The 19,883-nt window shown below is 34.5% G+C and overlaps 1 pseudogene; it reads left to right on the plus strand.

Moving 5' to 3' along the window:
* The first annotated feature begins 308 nt into the window (after positions 1–308).
* LOC109162851 lies at positions 309–6,576 on the plus strand (annotated as a pseudogene).
* The last annotated feature ends 13,307 nt before the right edge of the window (positions 6,577–19,883 follow it).

Below are 19,883 nucleotides of genomic sequence, written 5' to 3' on the forward strand. Positions count from 1 at the left end.
ATATTTCTATACGTTCTTTGTGAAGATAGGATATAATTTCATGGTCCACTTCACCAAGGCTAATAAGTAGTAACCTCATTTATCTTGCTCAAGTTTTTGTTAAAACATTTTCTTTTTGTCATTTCCTATTTTGATTGGCTTCCAACTGTCAGGTCCATATGCTGTAAGTGTAAAACTTTTAGTCATCCCAGTGTACTGACTGAATTTCAAAATGCTTAGCTTGTACTCACAATTGGAAAGGTATAACTTATAAATGAATGTTCCATCAGAAGCTCATGACTTTGGATATGTGTTTCTTTGTAATATTTGGTTGTGACCCCTTAGACTATATAGTCTTAAGATGCAGGTAGTTTCGTTTTGGTATGAATATATTTGACATTTCCTTGCTGGATTTAAACCAGCCCAAGGTGGAAGCCACATTACCTGAAGGCCTTCTATCAGTTCCCCTGTTAAGGCACCAGGTCTGTATTCTGTTTAATTTAAGTGCTTTTGTTTTCTTTTGGTATTTGTGGTTCTTAGTTGCCATAATCTCAACCTTCAGAGGATAGCCTTGGCATGGATGCTTCAAAAGGAGACTTCTAGTGTACATTGTCTGGGTGGAATTCTTGCTGACGATCAGGTTACTTACTCAGTAAAGCCATTCTCCTTAATTTTCGTAACTTGTGATCTTTCTTATGTAGCTTATACATTATGTAACAGGGCCTTGGGAAGACTGTCAATGATTGCAATTATACAGATGCAGAGGTCTTCACAGGAGAAAGCTAAATCTAAAAATGTGGGAGTTATGAAGGCTCAAGCCTTGAATTTGGATGAAAATACTGGTACTACTTCTCAGGAACCAAAGCCGAGTGCTGAACCTGATGACTTTCAGGTGATTCCAGAAGCAAGTACTATGAAGGGATTTCGTAGAAAGAGGCCAGCTGCAGGCACATTGGTTGTATGTCCAGCCAGTGTTGTTCGACAATGGGCTCGGGAGCTGGATGAGAAAGTTACAAATGAAGCAAGACTTAATGTGCTGATCTATCATGGAGGCAATAGGCCTAGGGATCCTGTTGAATTGGCAAAATATGATGTTGTTATAACAACGTATGCTATCGTGACAAATGAAGTTCCAAAACAACCAGTGGTTGAAGATGATGATGATGAGCATAAGAATGGTGAAAGATGTGGACATTCTTCTCAATTTTCTAAATACAAAAAGCAGAAAAAGACATGTGTTAAAAAGAAGGGGAAAAAGGGTAGGAATGGAATTGATACAGATGACTTTGATCCTGGTTGTGGTACACTTGCTAGAGTGAGTTGGTTTAGGGTTATTTTGGATGAGGCTCAAACTATAAAAAATCATAGAACACAAGTCGCTAGAGCCTGTTGCAGTCTTAGAGCGAAAAGAAAGTGGTGCTTGTCTGGAACACCTATACAAAATTCCATTGATGAGCTATTCAGTTACTTCAGATTTCTAAGATATGATCCCTATGCTGACTACAAAACATTTTGTAGTGGTGTCAAGTACCCAATAGCTATGGACTCGATACATGGTTACAAGAAGCTTCAAGCAATCTTGAGGGCCATTATGTTGCGCCGAACAAAAGGTCATTATACTTCTGTCAATCTAATACTTTTAGTGTTTAGTGTTTTGGTTTTTCTACTATGGAGGTGTTCCTTAGTTGTAAACTTGTACTTCCTCTGTTCCCAAAAAAATTGCTCTCCTTATTTTGGGATGTTCCAACACGGAAATACAATATTTATTACTTTATTACTCAAAACACCCTTTAAAAACCTACTACATTTATTATAAGAAAAATTTACAGTGCATTTATTATGGGAAAAATGAAAATATATTATATATCACTTAGTGAATACATTAAATATACTTTCCTAAAGAGGATATACTTTCCTAAATTCGTATTTCTGAACTCTGGAAACATCAAAACACAATTTTATTACTTTCTTCATATGAAATTACAAATGCAAGTGGTAATTGTGTTTGGATTAGAGATGGGTGGCGGTGGTGGTGGTAAGAATGATGGTGAATAGTTGGTGATAATGGTGGTACTGGGCAGTTGTTGGCAATAACAATTAGGGGTGGAAGTAGGTGGTGGGCAGTTGTTGTAACAGTAATAACAGGTGGGTGGCGATTGTGGTATTGTGGACTGTGGTGGTGGGTGGAAGTATGGTTGTTACTGTAATAGCTGTGGGTGGTGGTGGTGGCTATGGTGGTTGGTTGCTGGCAGTGATGGTGGTAGTGGGTGGATATGGATGGTGGTATAATGGTGGTGATGGGAGTATGGGTGGTGGACTGATGGTTCATGTGTGTTTTCCATTTTTAAGAATAAAGGAAGAAATGTTGTAAGTTTACTGAGGAAACTTTGGCAAAGATCGTGTTTTCCAACTTCCTTTGTTAAAGATTATTACTGGAAAGTGGATTTTTTTTTTTTTTTTTTCTATCATAAAGCCAGTTCTTTTTGTGAAGTTTTCTTTTTCTAATATAAAACTAGTTCTTTTAAAATATAAAACTATATTTTCCAAGCACTTAAGTATGTTTCCATTCGTAACATGCAGTTAATTTCTTTAAAACAATTTGTGCTCTAAATGTGTCTTGGTTCTTAAGTTGGTTAGGAAGGAGTTCCCAACTTCTATGGTAGACTGGTAGTGTAAATGCTTTTCTGTCACTTGGAATGGCATAAGTGTGGGGATTCCAACCATTAGGTCCAACCAATTAATTTGTTAGGGTAGAGTTGTTCTACATCTTTAAACTTTGGTCATTGGTTTAAACATTTCGTTTCTTAACATGGATGCCTGGTCTGATTGTTTACTGGTTGTCATTGACAGATTCATCTTTTATCATCATTTTAAGGATGACTGAACTATCTTTCTTATAGACTGTTATCCCCTGCTGTAGATTCCTTATTCAATAAGAAAGGGGAAATGTATCCATTTCCAAAAATAATAGTGAGGCAGGCTTATTGACAGTCAACTAGCCTGGTGAATTTTCAAGCTCTATCTCTGCATGGCGATGTACTTGGTGTTTTTCAGGCTTACTCTCTGCATGATATGTACCTCAAATTTATTTGATTCGCAACTAAATTTGATTAGTATGCTTTCATTGTTGGGCGCTGAGCTTCCTGAGCAATATTGATAACAGATTGTGTAGGTTCAAAGTTACAACTGAGCATTGGATTGACTCCAAAGAATGTTAATGCATGACCTAAATGCTTTGTACTAATTAGATGTTAATAATCTTCAGTGTTTTATTCTAGGTACATTGATTGAGGGCCAGCCAGTTATTAACTTACCACCAAAAACTATACATTTGAAAAAGGTGGCTTTCTCTGCTGAGGAGCGTGATTTCTATAACAGGCTAGAAGCTGCATCGCGCTCACAATTTAAGGTGCCTTTCTATTGTCCTGTTCATGTATCAAAATGTGAATGTTGTGCTAAATTATTAAATTTTACTATTGTCTTCCCATTGCTTTTAATTGATATGAATGATAGGGCTATGTTATTCCAAATCTTGAAATAGTGTTAGATATTTTAATTGTTCAAAGCTTCACCAGAAAGGCCAACAAAGCTTGAACCTGCAGAATAACTTTGATGTATCATCATATTAAATAACGGTGAGCAATCTGTAGAGAAAGATCTCTTTCAACATAGATGAAGGAATTCTAGAAAGTATAGGTTGTAGGAAAAGATATGTTCTAAAATTTTATTTTTATTTTTATTTTTTATCAGTTTTTATTTTTATTTTTTAAAAAATTTTAAATGAACTCCTCTAACTTTCATATTCTATCTTCTCATAGTTATATGTTGCAGCTGGAACTGTGAGACAAAATTTAGCAAATATTATGTTGATGCTTCTACGTCTACGGCAGGCTTGTGATCACCCACAACTGGTTAAAGGACAAAGTTGTGACTCTGTCAAAAGAACTTCAACGGAGGAGGTGAAGAAACTTCCCAAGGAAACTGTCAAGAGTTTGTTGAAACTTTTGGAGACTTCAGCCCTCTGTCAAGGTTGCCGTGTAAGTTTCTCCTAACCATTCTACTCCCTTTGTTTAGTTGGTAATGGAAACATTTGTGGATCTAAGAATGCTTCCCTGAGAACCCATGTGGCTGTATAGATCATCCAAATCTTAGGTCAAATAATGTTGAGTATGTATAGATCATCCAAATCCAAATCTGAGTTGTTAGCAGCCTTTAAAATGACTCTTTAGATACAAAGACTGTTGGAAAACAATCTCGAAGTCATATTTTTTCGAGTCATTTTAGACTGCTGGAAAACATTTTTCACGCAGAATTGATAGCAAACTATATAAAAGAATGCTTGTATCATTTATAATTAGCAAAGTAGGCATTTTTTCGCACAGAACTAGTAATAGGAAGTGTAATCATCTCAGGGGAATAAATTGATTAAATTTGAAGTTTGGACTAAAATGTTATGCACAATAAAATCTTGAGGAATTTAGCTGTAACCTTTTTGCTATCTTTTCATGGGTCAATGCTGTGGTTTTTTTTCCTCTGCATTTTTTTTCTGCCAGAGATTCTTAATTAATCTTTTAATATTTATATGCTTCTCAACAGGATCCACCCGAATATGCTGTTGTCACTTTGTGCAGGCATGTCTTCTGCTATCAATGTGTATCTGAGTATTTGACTGGGGAAGATAATACTTGTCCTGCCCATGGATGCAAAAAACAACTTCATGCCAATATTGTATTTTCTGAGGCTGTCCTTAAAAGATGCACTTCAGATAATCCAGATAATGATCCTCTGAATATGTCTGTATATGATGATAAATCTATAATGGGGAAAAAGTATTGTTCTTCCAAAATTAGGGCTTGTCTTGAAATTCTTAATTCATTTTGTAAATCAGAAGATTCCAGCCTTTTGGTCCAATCAAATGGGGAAACCTCATCTATTGAAAACAAAAACTCAGTTAAAGCTATTGTTTTCTCCCAGTGGACGGGCATGTTGGACCTAGTTGAGAGGTCGCTAATCCAGTCTGGCATACGATATGAAAGGCTTGATGGCACAATGAGTCTTGGTGCAAGAGACAGGGCGGTTAAAGAATTCAACACCAATCCCGAGGTTGGAGTTTTATATTATATGGTTTCAGTTCAACCAAAGCTTTTAGTTTCTCTTAGATGTGGGCTAGCAAAGTAGTATTAAAATATGTAGAACTATCTTAGTTTGTTGCCCCCTTTCACATATTATGATTTTTTTTCTGCCCAATTCTTCAGAGCTAATATGTTACTAGATGAAAACAAAAAGAGATTTCTTTAATGTTTGGTTAAGTATGTTAAAAACTATTGTCCTTTTACAGGTAACTGTTATGTTAATGTCTCTAAAAGCTGGAAACGTTGGTCTAAATATGGTGGCAGCTTGTCATGTCATCCTTCTCGATCTCTGGTGGAATCCAACTACAGAAGACCAGGCTATAGATCGGGCACACAGAATAGGACAGACTCGTCCTGTAACTGTGTCCAGATTAACAATTCAATACACTGTTGAAGATAGGATTTTAGCTTTGCAGGTTAACTTTTCAACTAAACTCTGCATCATTTATCGGATATGAATTACCAAATTTTTGATCTGGTTTGAGTTTGATCAGTTACTCTTCTTTATATATACTAGAACTTCTAAAATAACGTTTTGCATGCAAAAGCAAGAAATTTGGTGTTTGGGTGTCCGTTTTGATTTTGTCACGTTCTACTTTTTTTCCTTCTTTTTCCAACCTAGTTTATGTATATTTGTGTGTGTGTATAATATACGATAAAATTTTTGTTCGTTGTTTCCAAAGAAGTCTTCTTGTTGGTATTTGCTTCTGTGTCTGATAATTTTGCTTGCATAGACAATGATACCACAATGAGTTTAAGTTTACCAACTTAATCACTCCTGCAACTACTGTTCTGTGCTTGGATGTGTGAAAATGATGTGCTTAACGTTTAAAAAAAGAAATAGTGGATCTGAATGGTATACTGTTCTGTGTAGTGTTCGGCCTCTCTTGTACACAAAAACGGATGGGGTTTATCTCTAGTAAAAACCACTTAACTCCATCTCGATCTCATGCATCAAATTTTAAGATTTTTCTTAATATATTTTTACTTTTTACCTTTAACTTGTGTTAGTTGTTGTTGCGTTTCAGGAAGACAAGAGAACCATGGTTGCATCTGCTTTTGGTGAAGATCATGCAGGAGGCACTGCAAGTCGCCTCACTGTAGAAGATCTAAGGTACCTTTTTAGAGTTTAAGAAAAAGTTGGTTGTTTTATTTAGTCTTTGAGGGGGAAAAAAAAACAAACATTGGTTAGTAGGAGTAAATTTCTAATGGTTAATGATCCGAGCTAGCCTTACGGCTTGATGGGCATTGTTGCATTTCTGCTGGTACCATAAATTTTGCCCCCTTACAACTGCAGAAATGTAAAGCAGCCAGATTTTGCTTGTGTATATGTAAGAAAATGTGTATTATTTTGAGCATTAGTGATGCTGTTATGTATGATAAAATCTGCTTTGGTGCATGTGGATTAGATGTTGGTAGTTTGTGCAGGAAGTTGGGGCATGATAGAATTCATGCATTTCTGTCAGTAATTGCATATTGTTGCTGTCAATTTGTGGTTACCTTTTTTCAAGTTTGACTTCCCTTTGAGAGTTGTTTATTATCTTTTTTAGTTTAAGTCGGTCAACTATATATAACATAGATTGGTTTACCTCATTGTGATCACTTGTTGACTAGAGTCACAAGACGAATTTCATCAAAACGTACCTAGCTTTCAATAACGTTTGTGAATTTTAATTTCTCGTAAATTAAAATAATAATAATATTATAGGTTCTGTTTAGTAAAATAGTTAGTCTATAGGCCAATTTTGACTTATTTGACCATTATTAGTTGTTTGACTTGGTTTAAAAATTAATATAAGTGTTTGGTTAATTAACTTTTTGTACTTCAAAATGCTAAAATTCAAAAAGCTACTCAAAGCAACTTTTTCAATTAGCTTTTTGAGAAAAAAAATTATATCAAACAGCTATCAGCTAACAGTTAATTTACCAAACACCTTTATACAATTAGTTAATGTTATTAATTAGTTATACCATCTAATTAATTCAATCAGCTAACAACCATTTACCAAACATGGCCTATATTTCTTTACAAAAATCACCATATTAGGATGGACCCATTTATGCCCCGCTAGCCAATGAAATTACGTACAACCGTTGTAGCACTTCTTTTCTCCCCAGATCAGAACTTAACACATCGTACTGTTACTAGGGACCATTTTCTTGACATGTTGCAACTTGCAAGTCTGTTTGACTAAGACTGTCACTCTTAGGAATTAGGATAAGTTTGTTTCGTTGTTAATTGATGTAATTGATTACTCGGTATTTTGTTTCCTTGTATAAATTGACTAGTAAAATAACTGTGCAATTGATAAGGTAGTACAATGTGGAACACACTTATACCATTTATTATTTACTATTTTGAACACTCAAAGGGTGCGTTTGATTAGGAACTTTTATACTACTCTATTATCAAATTTTGGTATCCATTATTATGTTTATTTTTCTACTTTTGTTATCTTAAAATTTGAATTCAAATTATTTAGTAATTATAAAACTCGGTCCATTTCCACTTTCCATCTATACTTTTGCACAAAGAAATCAAAAATGAAGAAGAAAAAAAATAAAAACAAATAAAAAGTTAATTCTCCATGCATTATATATATATATATATATATATATATATATATATATATATATATATATATATATATATATATATATATATATGGAAAATTGTAATTTCTGTCCCTCACAAATATGTCATTTATCAATGTCACCCCTAAATTATTAGTGGTGTAGATGTTGCCCATCGACTTTCAAAATGTGACATATATTGCCCCTCTCCTAATAAGAAGGAGAAACATTGTTGTCGACGAAAGGAGAACAAACGAAGAAAGAAAAATGGAGAAAAAAAAACATTGTCTTCGAATAGAGAAGACGGCGGAATCCATATTTTCACCACTAATAATTCATGGGAGAGGCAATATATGTCATGTTTTGAAAATTGAGGGACAACGTACATTTACACCAGTAATAATTCAGGGGTGACATTGATAATTGGCATATTTGTGAGGGCATAAATTTCAATTTTCCCTATATATACTAGTTTTTACACATGCATTGCGCGATTGATTTAATGCTCAATTTTTGTACTTAAATAAGTAATTCAAAGTATATCAATGCAAGATTATATAGGAGAAGTTCATTATAATTGGCATTAGTTTTCACTTTCATAAAAATAAGTATCTAAATACTTATTGTAGTTGGTATGGTATTAGATAGTAGATACTACTGTTGGTTGAAACTACTCTAAGTTTTGCTAATTCGCTTTTGGATAGGTTTGTCATTGTCTTCATCTTCATTGCTTGTCCTCATATTTTTGTTGATAGTGCATCTCTTATGTGCAATAGAGTTACTGGTGCTAATTTGAAAAATGAGCATATTTGAATCTAAAATAGGTCAACAATATTATTGTTATTTTTAGGTGATTGTTGTTTCAGTTTCATAATTATATTAGATTTAAAGGTGTTAGCTTTGTTGTATGATGAGTTGCAAACATGTGTCAGAAGAATGAGTATGTATTACTTGCACAATTGAATACTGAAAATTAAATATTAAATATACCAAAAGAAGTGATAAAGAATGGATAAAATCATATCATCACGGTATCTCTTTCACCTATATCTGGGAGAGAGCTAAGCTAAAGGGAGCTGGTATATTACACACACACACACATACATATATAATTAAGTTCCAGTGTGCGTGAACGTTTCCCGTGCGGTTGTGCGGTTTTAATGTGCGTGAGTTTTGTACTTAAGGTGCGTGAGTTTGTGCTTAAGGAGCGTGTGTTTTGTGCTTAAGATGCGTGGGTGTGTACTTAATGTGAGTAGTGTTGAAACTTAAGGTGCATGAGTTTTGTGCTTAAGGTGCGTGAGTTTTGTACTTGAGGTGCGTGAGTTTGTGCTTAAGGTGCGTGTGTTTTGTGCTTAATGTGCGTGAGATTTGTGTTCTTAATGTGAGTAGTTGTTGAAACTTAAGGAGCATGAGTTTTGTGCTTAAGGTGCGTGAGTTTTGTGCTTAAGGTGCGTAAGGTTTGTGCTTAAGGTGCGTGAGTTTAGTGCTTAAGGTGTATGGGTTTGTGTTCTGAAGGTGTGTTGTTTGTGTGCTTAATATGTGTGTGTTGTATACTTAAAGTACGTTAGTTAAATGCTTAATGTGCGTCGAACCGCAGGGGAAGCCCTCCCGCACCTGATCCCTTCCATATATATAGGGAAGGGATCAGGTGCGGGAAGGGCTTCTCGTGCGATTGTGCGGTTGGACGCACAATAAGTATTAACTGACGCACTTTAAGTACACAACACACGAACATTAAGCACACAAACAAAACACCTTCAGAACACAAACCCACGCACGTTAAGCACAAAACTTACGCATGTTAAGCACAAGCCTCACACATGTTAAGCACAAGCCGCACGCACCTTAAGCACAGACTCATGCACCTTTTAAGTTTCAACAACTACCCACATTAAGTACAAACTCACGCATGTTAAGCACAAAACCCACGCATGTTATGCACAAAACTCATGCACCGTATGTATGAATAAAACTCATGCATTTAAGCACAAAACTCACTCACTTATGTTTTCAACAACTCACAATAAGCACAAACCTACGCACATTAAGCACAAGACTCACGCACTTGAAGTACAAAACTGACGCATGTTAAAACCGCACGGGAAATACTTAAATGCACTGAAACTTAATTTTATATATATATATATATATATATATATATATATATATATATATATATATATATATATATATATATATATAGACACACACACACACACACACACACACACACACACACACACACATATAGCTTAAACATAATTTTATCAAATTATCTCGTTTCAACTCGTCGACGTGGTAGGTAGATTTTTTTCAAAACTCATCCCGCCCCACTGAATGTGGATACTCGCTCTTATTTTTTCAATTTTTGTTTAGTGATTCAGCCGCTGGATTAGCCCAACAGCCCGCAGTTTAGGGTTAAGGCCAACCCAACCCAAAAAGAAAAATAAAATGCCATTTAGCCCAAGTCAATAAGCCCAACAGCCCTGCAGGGCTAGTCCAATACTCAACGGGTTGGTCCAATTGATATCCCTAATTAGGGATGATGAAAAAAAATTCATGCAGACGACAAATCAGTGGTTAGTGGTTACCCGCTACTTTTTTTTTTTTTTTTTTTTTTTTAGAATTTACGCAGCCCGTTACATTATTTTGTCCATTTTAAGATACATAAACAAAGCCTTTAAAAAATTTTAAAGTCTTAGATCGCCTTTTTTCAGTATTATTCATTTTGTTATATTTGTTGGGAAAATATGGTCAAACTAGAAGCCACCTTTCTAGTCCTATTTTCTTGAATCCGCATGTTTCTTGTCCACACATTTTGTATGGACATGGGAATGAAACTTCCACTTCTAGCGTGAGTGTGCATGGTCATGATTAGAACTTCATGGCTATAAATAGTGCATCCTTCACTACTGAACAGTGCACTCAAAAAGAAGTTTCCTTCTTTGCTTTCTTCACTTCATACATACCCTCTAGTCTGAGCATATATAGTCAGGTTCGCCTACGTGGTTGCTAGTGCAAGCTATCTGTAGTAGGTTTGTATAGCCTGTCGAAAGCGTGCCAGGGTTCTAACTGCACCGTTACCGGGGCAAATAACGCTTTTAAAGTAATCTTGTTATAACACGACACAGATTTCCTTTCAGCCATACACCCGTTGTGTCCGTGGCTCCGTGCTTTTTAAAAGGTTTCCAGCCCGCGCGTTGACGTTGCGAATATTTTCCAACAGTTAAAAGCGTTACTTTAGCAACAGTCAACTACTTGAATCATGGAGCAGATTATAATAATTTTTTGGCGGCATAATGGTGTAGCAACAATAGAGATTAGCAGTGGAAGGCAGCAGATTCATATAGAACAATACTGGTGAGGCACACTGCTTCAGCTTATGTGTAACCTTTAAGCAAGGGAATATAACATAAATAATTATTGGGTTCACATCGGAGCTTTGATCATACTCCGATGAGGTTTGTCTCCTCATATTTTAATATTACACATGCATATTTATATGATAATAGACTATCATATGCAAATGATTATTTTGAGCAAAAGTAGTCATATATCATTGGGCATTGACCATATTTCCTTAAAACTATAATAATGGCATAATTTAGAAGATGGTTTGCCTATATCTTTGCATCCAATTGATCATTTTGTTTTGAGAGCATTTGAAATGTGAAATCTATTTTGTGACAAGCATTTTAGAAATCACCATTTCATATTCTATATGGTGAATGCTTTGTATATTATTGTGAAAATTAACAGCAAGATGAGTATTGAGTCTCTTTAAATTAGTTATTTTGAGTAACTATAATTTGCTCTAGGTCTAAGGGCTCGCATGAAGTATGATTTTCTTAGTACTAAATACTAGTTGAGTGGCCTAGATTTTGATTACTTAGTAATACTTATTTCTTTAGTATGTTGAATACTAATGACATTGATTGAAAAAAAAAATTGTGCTTAGATATTATATTGCTCAAGTTCTTTACTAAAAATATTTGTATGAAAAATAAGAGCATATATCAAAGGCTTCAATTGAAATTTAATGAGAATATGGAAAAGTCATCATTCTTGAACACTCTGTCTAGGAAGATGGTTTTTAAGTAAACTTCGGTGTCACCACTCGACCTGGGAGTACTTAAGAAGTAAGGTGTTAATCATGCAGCCTAGTCAGAGCGCCACTTGATCTTCACGTGAAATGAGGTTGACTTTCATATATTGTTAAACAATCAAAGTCTTGCAATAGAAATTGTTGAAGTACTGCAATAGTAATATTAATCTGCATCATATGAATGCTTTATATGAGTCTCAATCTCCTCAAGTGAAGGAAGAGTTGTGTAGGTGACAACTTTGAGTGTTAAAATTATACTTGTTGAATTCACCTTGTTGAGAGATATTTCCTAATAAATGTTAGTTTGACCATATCCTTTGCGTATGAGATTAATTTCTTGTAAAAATATGATGTGAAATTTGTGAATTATGTTGTTCAACTTGAAGTAGCATGTTGACAACATTATCTCTATGGCTTACTAACAATGAGCATTTGTATATATATATTATTTAAATTCTTGGTTGAGTCATCTTGAAAGACCTATAATTCTTGTTTAAAGAGTAATTATGATGGGTTGAAATAACCAAGTTTGTTGAAATATATTCAACTGTTGAGTATGTATCAGGCAAAGTGCGAAGCTACTATAATCCTCCACAAAGCAAATTGGCAAAACTCAGTCTACAAAGGAGCTAACGTTGGGCACCAAAGATCAATCTGGGTAAGAGATCAAATACATTTGACAAAAATGTTTGTAAGTGTTGCATTGTGGGGGTGATTAACTCCTTATATTTTCACCAAAAGTTTCTCTGTGGTATTGAGAATAATGATGAAAGAGAATGTTTCATGTTAAGTATGAAAATCTCAAGGAATTATTTATGAGTAAACGAAGTACTCGTCAAAGTGCATGTAAGTTTGATTAAGAGAATCAATTTACTTGAAGGCTAATTATGAAGATTAGTTGTTGAATCATTAGAAGGACTTAAAGTCCAAATGGTAATGAATTTGTGGTGGGTCCCACTTTTGTGGTCAAACGAAGCCATGGAAAGAATTACAAAGTAGTACACTAGTTGGTCATTCCGACAATGTGTGTACTTGTGAGGCTGAGCTACAGCTCCTAATGAATTCATAACTCTTTGAGAATGATGGTTTTGTTGAGACAAAGCTAATGAATTCACCGCATAATGACTCGAGTACAAAAGTGCTCTTAGTGACTTATACTCAATTGAGGTGGTCTATTTTGAGGTAGACCTAAAGAGATTTCTGACTTGAGTGAGAAAGGGTTAACCACCTCTTATGAAATATAATGAGGGGGTATCTCAAGAAGCTGAGTGGCTAAGAAATATGTTGATAAACGTGCAGTTGTGGGGGTGTCCAACACCTTCACTATATAGACACGGTGATTCACAAACTGTCGTTTGCATTGCAAAGAACAGTGTTTATGATAGAAAGAAAAGACTTACAACTGATTTATGTCTTTAACCACTCTATAAGCCTTTAAAGGTGGTCTATACTGAGATAGACTTGATAGAGTTAAAAGTATATATTGAGATGGACTTGAAAAGTCATAAAAGTCTATAATGCGATAAGACTTGTCAGAGTTAAGAGTCTATGGTGAGATAGACTTTGACAGGGTGGAGGTCTATATTAAGATAGACATAACAGACTTGAATACTAAGGATATTCATAAGAAGTCAAAGAGTTTGACTTTCGTAGAACCTGCTACTTAGACTTGGTGTGTGCATTAGAGTTTAAAATTTATCTAACCGGTGAGTTCAAGATTCATATCACTCTCGGGAAGAAAATTACCCAATGTCACTACGTGTCAGTTCAAGTTCTCAAACACTGGCATTGCCATTAAGATCAACTCAAGTGTATTGCTCAGATATTATCCTTTCTAGCCTTCTACTTTGAACGTATGGGAGATTGTTGAAAAAATACGGTCAAACTAGAAGCCACCTTTCTAGTCCTATTTTCTTGTCCACACATTTTGTATGGACATGGGAATGAAACTTCCACTTCTAGTGTGAGTGTGCTTGGTCATGATTAGAACTTCATGGCTATAAATAGTGCATCATTCACTACTGAACAGTGCACTCAAAAGGAAGTTTCCTTCTTTGCTTTCTTCACTTCATACATACCCTCTAGTCTAAGCATATATAGTCAGGTTCGCCTACGTGGTTGCTAGTGCAAGCTATCTGTAGTAGGTCTGTGTAGCCTGTCGAAAGCGTGCCAGGGTTCTAATTGCACCGTTACCGGACAAATAACGCTTTTAAGGTAGTCTTGTTATAACACGGCACAGATTTCCTTTTAGCCATACACCCGTTGTGTCCGTGGCTCCGTGCTTCTTAAAAGGTTTCCAGCCCGCGCGTTGACGTTGCGAATATTTTCCAACACGCCTCCACTGATGCGAGAACTTACCATCTTCTATATACGAGAGCAATTTGATACCACTAGACCACAAATTCTTTTTCCAATCTAAATATTAAGAAAAGAGATTATTTGATGCAATATTCGTATATAGGTACTACGCATTGTGACGAATCAAAGTACGCCATCTTTTTAAAATAAAAAAAAAAAACAAATAAAAAGATTATTTTTCCTACTAAAATTACTACATAATATTTTTTGAGTGTAACTCATAGTTTCCACAGTCAAATACAGTGACTAATTTTCCCATTAAATTGTAAACACTTCTAAGGATGAGACAACTGACCTAGATATTTAAGGCTGGTCCATACTCAAAGTTAATGATCGATTCCTTAACATCTAATTAAGAACGGATTAGTTCCTTCTACTCAACCTACGGTGGACTTCTAGGTGTAATATTAGTCTATTTTCTAGCTAAAAAAATGAAAAAAAAAAAAAAAAAACCAATAATCCAGTTACCTTTTAAGATGCTATTTTAAAGTCATAAAATTCAACGTCATTTTGGGCCTTGGTCCATGCAATAATTTTCCGAATAAGTTAATTACCAATCTTCATATGCCCATTTTCTATTATTACAATCGATTAGTCGAAAACCTCAATATTATTGCATGGACCATGGTCCACACAATTGTGTGGACCATAAATAAAAAGTACATTTTTAATATACTAAGGGTACATTATTTATGTACGTAAGATACATTTTTTGAAAGTATATTTTTAATACAAAAATAATGTACTTTTAATACATTAAAAATGTACCTGATATTTATGGTCCACACAATAATTCCTAAACTCTTAAATAAAAGATCTAAAGCATTTATCCGTAACTGAAATCCTAAAAACTGTCTTTCATTGTCTCTCACCCATTTCCATTGTACATTGATTTTTTGAATGATTGCTCAATGAAATTGAACAAGAGGAAAGCTTTCTAAGGTTTCACTATTGAACATTCAGGCTTTGTTAGGATTAATTAATTAATATATTTTGATTATGCTAATTATTATGTAGTAGAAAATTATATTCTCCAAATTAATGCAAGTATTTAATTTAGAAATTTTGTTAAGACAAAAAAAAATCCAACAATGTATAAACACTTAGAAATTATTTAGGAAGCGTATTCAATCAAAAGAGAATCTTTAGATTGAAGACAATGAAATAAAGGCCATGGAAAAATCTTAAAAGATAAGTCTTCAAAAGATATTAAAAGAGCAAGCTAGAAGACAAGTCATCTTTGTAGAAATCAAAAGAAAAGAGGGAAATAGGAGATAGGGGAAATCGTAAGAGAAGAAATCAAAGGAGAGGAAAGAAAATATATAGAAGATAGAGGAAACCAAAGTATAAGACAGAAGAATAGAAAATTGACGACCAAAAGACCAAGAACCAAAATACATGCAGCAAAAGGAAATAAAAATAGAAATCTATAATCCAAAAAAACAAAGAACCATAAGACATAATATTGGGAGTGGAAAACAAAAGACTGGAAGATAAAAAAAATAAATAAATAAAAATAAAAAGAAGAGTTGATTTTACAAAAGAGCAATGTTGCAAAAATCACGCTTAGGCGCTAGGCGGTGGTCGGCTGCCTAGAATTTTGGCAGAATCGCCGTTCTAGGCGGTCAGCCGCCTAGACGGACTAGGTCGCGGCGGACTATACGGCCTAGGTAGCCTAGGCGGGCGTTTAGGCTACAGGTTAGCTATTTTTCAGTGTTTTTTTTAAATAGGTTATTTCGCTTATGCCTACGCCGTTTTTAATATTTTAGTACTAACTATTAAAGTATTAAATAAGTTTTAATTACCAAGTCTTAAATAATTTTTTTTTAACTTTTAATTGAAAAAAAAAAAAAGACCCCTCAGGCACCCGAAGAACGCCTAGCATTTTTGCAACCTTGCAAAAGAGTCAACTAAGTCGATCTCAAAGCACATTAGATTCAACTTGTAGTCAAAGAACTACACAAATTTTGATCAATTCCCCCTACCACCCCCCCCCCCCCCCTCCCCCCTCTGGCTTGGTTCTAGATTTTCTCTCGCTATGAGACCAATAAGTTAAACATGAGGTTGAGCTTGGTAGTAAAGCTATTGTCTTTGGGTAATTTGGTCCCCTATGGACTATGTTGTGTATCTAATAGTGGAAGTAGTGGATGATTATGGGGTTTTGACATTGATTACTATAGGTGTTTATTATACTCATTCCACATTCCATAGAGAAGTATTTTTTGTGTTTGCTCTTTAATTTGCTTGCTAAAAGATCTCTTTGCATGTCGTCTTGAGGCTCAAGCCCCCTTATATAGTTAGAAGTTTGAAATGATTCATTGGAAATTTAAACTTATTCCAATTTTCTTGTTGTCCGCTTCTTTTTGTTTATCTATTAGATATAAGTTTGCCCAAAACTTTATAGGGTTTCGACTGCTTCATTTGATTTCCTTGATGTTCTCCATGCTTTTCAGTGCGTTTTATGAATTTTTCTAAAAAGTACAACTTGCTTTAATTTGATGACTTCTCTTCAATCGTCAAGATTTTCTTTATCGATATTGGTTTCTATGCTCAATAGCTATATTTCTAGTGGGTACAAGAAATATTTTGCTTTTCTTTCAAACAAAAGACATTCCATAGGACATAGTCATTTTCAAATGTTCAGACTTAGGCCATGTTTAGTAAAATAGTTAGTCTATCAGTTAATTTTACCTTATTTGACCACTATTAATTATTTGAATTGGTTAAACAATCAATATGAATGTTTGATTAATTAGCTTTTCGTAACAACTTATTGCTCCAAAATGCTAAAATTCAAAAAGCTGCTCAAAGTAGCTTTTTAGATAAGCTTTTTGAGAAAGTCATTTTGTATGTAATCAGCTAACAGCTAATTTACCCAAACATTTTTCTACAACCAGCTAATACTATCAACTAATCAAACTCACTAACCCTATCAGCTAACAACCATGCATTTACCAAACACCACCTTACTCTATCTTATCCCTTTTGAGATTGTATTTTATGCTTGTTAACATTGGTGGTTATAAGGACTTCTCTTCTAGTCTTGACTAAATTGTCTCTTCTAAAACCTTAGGCTATATTTGGCAAACCTAGTTGAAAAGGTAGTTGCAAGCTGAAACGGAGCTAAAAGCTGAAAAGCTATAAGCTAGGAGCTGAAAACTAAAGAGCTGTTAAGCTAGCTGTTATGTTTGAAAGTGTTTGGTAAAATTAGGTTTTTGATAAGCTGATAAATGTAAGGAGACAAAAAAAAAAAGGACTTACATCTTCATAAAATTTAAATTAGTTTGTTTACATATTAAAATTTAACATTGTCTTAAAAAAATTTACATTTTAAAATAAAACTATTAGCATAATCATGATCTAGTGTCCCATAATGAAGTAGCAATATTGTTGCGAATCTCCTTCATATAATAATAATAATAATAATAATAATAATAATAATAATAATAATAATAATAATAATAATAATAATAATAATAATAATAATAATATTTGCAGTGAAAGTTGCGGATAAAGGAGAAGAGAAAAAGATTTTAATTGAGAACAGTAAATAATGTCATTTCTTTAAAATAATAAGGACAAAGATGGAAAAAAAGTTAGGAAGCTACTAACTTATTTTGAAACAAGTTCTTATTTTAAGCTACGCGTTTATTTTGGAAACATTACCAAACTGAGCTTATAGCTTATTAATAGCTTAAAATAAACTATAAGCTTTTCGCTAGGTCCAAAACTTCCCAAAAGATCGGCTCTCTGAATACCTTCGCCAACCCTGCCCCTCGGGCCTTTCTCACTGGGCGAGCGCATCCGATTCTAAAGTGCTTTCGAGAAAGACCAACTTCCTTCTAGTCTGATAGATCGCTTTCTCTTGCGCGTTAATGAGTGGACCAAGAGGTGCCAGAATGCTTTCGAGGGGAGCTTCTATCGCCAAGGCCGACGACGGAAGCTCGGGACGGAGCCGCGATAGCGAAGCCAAGCCGTATAAAGGCGAGCAGCCCGAGAATTCCCAACCAAAACAAGGAGCTAACAACTCTGGCGCAGAAAATAAGTAATCAGGAAAGTCAGCTATGCCAAACATACTCTTGGTTTCTCTTTTGTTCTCTTAAAAGATTTATCTTTGAATAAATATATATTGTTTTTCTTCGTATCAAGATTCTTTTATGATGTCAAGACCTTGGGGTCTAATGGCACCCAGGTTGGACTCTCATATGGGAGGTTGTGAATTCGAGTCTCAGTGGAAGTGTTATTGCAAATTGATAATCTATTTTATAATAAGTGGGGAATATTAATATTTTATTCAATTTTTTCACATGAAACATAAAGAAAAAACTACCACAGCAAAATATCAACATGCCTTTGTAAGATCATGAGTTCATAGTACAACTAAGATCTCAATCATATACACAATAAGACAAATTCACAACTTCCTACACCATAATCTCATTGCATGACGCTGTCATCTCTGCTACCACCAGTAACCCAATTGCGAATGACACACTACCAACAAAAAAGAAGAGAACAAATAGTGAAGATGAAGACAATGACAATATTACTCAAAAGAAAATTAAGAAGACGCTGTCATCTATGCTACCACCAGTAACCCAATTGCGAATGACACACTACCAACAAAAAAGAAGATAACAAATAGTGAAGATGAAGACAATGACAATATTACTCAAAAGAAAATTAAGAAGGCTTATAGAAATTGAAACTAAAAGTAGTATTTATTTAGACTATTATTTTTAGACGAAGTATTTAGACTATCAATTTTACAAAGTTGCAAACATTTATTTTAGTAATAATTATAACGAATCTCATATATTATCTTGCATTCATATACTTTTAATTACCTATTTAAATAAACAAATTTGACATTCAATTACTTGTTATGAACTTCTCATATATAATCTTGAATTGATATGCTTTGAAATACTTATTTAAATATAAATATTGGCCCACAAAACGTGTATAAAACTAATTCTGAAATAAGTGGTGAATCTAATTTCGTAATTATATTAATTAACATCAGTTAAAAACACAGCCACAACATGTAATTCATACACAACATTTGACACTTCTTTAAAAAAATTGCAAGGCAAAATGAGACTATAACCTGATGAGAATGTCAGAATCTCAGTGAATGGAATGGAATATCTCATGTTAGAGCAAGTAGAAGGAAAGAAGCTTTATTCATGTTGTGTTATGGAGAAGCAGAGAACAAACGTATATATACAAAGAAAGAGAAAGAGAAGATGGCAGTTATAACTGCCTGAAAGAGATGAAAGTTCTAAAATAGCCCTTGACTATTAGACTTTGAGGTCCACTGCCTGCTTGCTTTGCTTACTTCTTGATGGCTTGTGCTGATGATCCAAACTCAATAAACTGATGATGACTTCTTCCTTTACTTCAACACCCCCCCCCCCCCCGTAAGGTGGAGCATGAAGATCCTGAAGGGCCAGCTTAGCATGAAACACATCAAACAAAGGCTTGGAAAGAGCTTTAGTGAAGCCATCTGCTGTCTGACTATGAGATGGAATTGCCAACAGCTTTATCACACCTTCTTGCACCTTCTGTCTCACCACATGAAAATCTATGTCAATGTGCTTAGTACGTTCATGAAAAACATGATTTTCACTTATAGCAATAGCAGAGTTATTGTCACAAAATAGAGCAACAGGATTGTGAACTTCCACTTTCAAATCTACCAACAAATAAAGGAGCCATTGTATTTCACAAGT

Source organism: Ipomoea nil, unplaced genomic scaffold (genome assembly GCF_001879475.1).
Source record: "Ipomoea nil cultivar Tokyo-kokei standard unplaced genomic scaffold, Asagao_1.1 scaffold2957, whole genome shotgun sequence".
Taxonomy (NCBI): Eukaryota; Viridiplantae; Streptophyta; class Magnoliopsida; order Solanales; family Convolvulaceae; genus Ipomoea; species Ipomoea nil.